The sequence below is a fragment of the Olea europaea genome, chromosome 10 (assembly GCF_002742605.1).
Source record: "Olea europaea var. sylvestris chromosome 10, O_europaea_v1, whole genome shotgun sequence".
NCBI classification, from domain to species: Eukaryota; Viridiplantae; Streptophyta; class Magnoliopsida; order Lamiales; family Oleaceae; genus Olea; species Olea europaea.
The window spans coordinates 21,624,422-21,625,863 of record NC_036246.1 but is presented as its reverse complement, the minus strand read 5'-3'; the positions used below and the strand labels follow the sequence as shown (position 1 = coordinate 21,625,863).

The window sequence follows — 1,442 nt, the reverse complement described above, 5'->3', positions numbered from 1 at the left end:
AGTGCCCGTAGAGATGCTGTCCACCAATTTGCATAATTACCGAAAGAATAATGTCATTCAATACCACTGGTAACAACCACGTGTCATTAAATGACAAATTCATTTAAATGCAATAATACATGATTCATTTAATTGAACTTATCAAGTATGACCACCTAGATTGGTATTAAATAGCATTATTCTAGCCAAAAACAAGAATTAGCCCAAGAAAAATGGAAAATGATATTTGTCCAGGCTCAAAGACAGAGAAAAAGGAAACAGACTGACTTGACAACAAACAATCGTACGTTTGTGGTTTTTATTTTTCAAATAGTCCAATCATGCATTGACATGTGTGCACCCTATTTTTGAATCTGTTTTTTAGCTTGTTTGTGTAGCACACTTGAAAGGAAAAAAAAAAAGGTAATTTCCAAGATTATACAAGACAGGCGAATAATTTAAGTTAGTTGAAAGAAACATTGATTCATTTAACAGAAAATATGCTCACAAGTCCACAGTAGTTTGCTCATCAAAGCCAAAACAAATCCTCTTAATAGTTCATATTGAATTCAAGCATACGAATATTGGGAAAGTGATTTTGCAATGAAAATCAGCAAAGCAAATTGATGGCCTTTTCTTATAGGCGGCTGATAACCTGTTCAACCTCAGAAGGCGAGTACAGATGGTAAGTTGGTGCTACCTTTGCAATATCAACATTGTTGGGTGTAACCTGAAATCAGAAAACAAATGGACATAAGTATATAGAAATGATGTTAAAGATGGTGTCTTGGTAAGACTTCTTCAGAATAAATCTTTACATATCGTCCAACGTATCAAAAGCATGAAACCTAAAATCACCCTTTTCCAAAAGCTGCATACCTTTTCTTCCATCACTTGCTTCAAGATGGAAAGCGCAATGGTTTCTGCTTCTTTCAGGGTAAGATCCTGCAAGCAACCAAACAAATGCACTTAAAATTAAATTATTTTTAACCTAAAAAAACTAATGTGCTTGAGGCAGGCCTGGGTCTCCTTCCCTCCGCACCTGATCTTAGACAGCTTTTTAAAACTAAACAATTAGCTCCAATACCCTGAAGGTTTATTTTAAAATAATGGCGGGTCAATTCTGGTTTAGACTATTTTAGTTTATTTGATTTGAAAAATTGATTTGCCCGTTTCTACTTTTTTGTGAGGTGTTTGATTAGGACATCAAAATTGGCTAATTTACGAAGTTACTACCTGCAAAGTTAGAAACAATCATTTTTAATTAACGTCCATGAACATTACATCAAATGTTGTAGAACAACTACAGTGCCTCCTAGCAAGAATAAGGTTACATTGCCCCCCAGGGCACTTCTCCACTGGCAAAGGACGGACGCTGTCAAACCTGGCAGAGCAGAGGTCGTGAGTTCGAAACATGGGGCTCTTGGAAGGCAAGGATTTATTCTTGGAAGGCAAGGGAACAT

At 36.1% G+C, this 1,442-nt stretch overlaps 1 long non-coding RNA gene across 1 annotated transcript; it reads right to left on the bottom strand.

The window, feature by feature from the left end:
- Positions 1 to 433: 433 nt before the first annotated feature.
- LOC111402677 lies at positions 434 to 968 on the bottom strand. Its single transcript, XR_002704327.1, has 2 exons — positions 859 to 968; positions 434 to 709 (listed from the first exon to the last, which is right to left on the bottom strand). It is a non-coding gene; the product is annotated as an uncharacterized LOC111402677 (long non-coding RNA).
- Between the last annotated feature and the right edge of the window lie 474 nt (positions 969 to 1,442).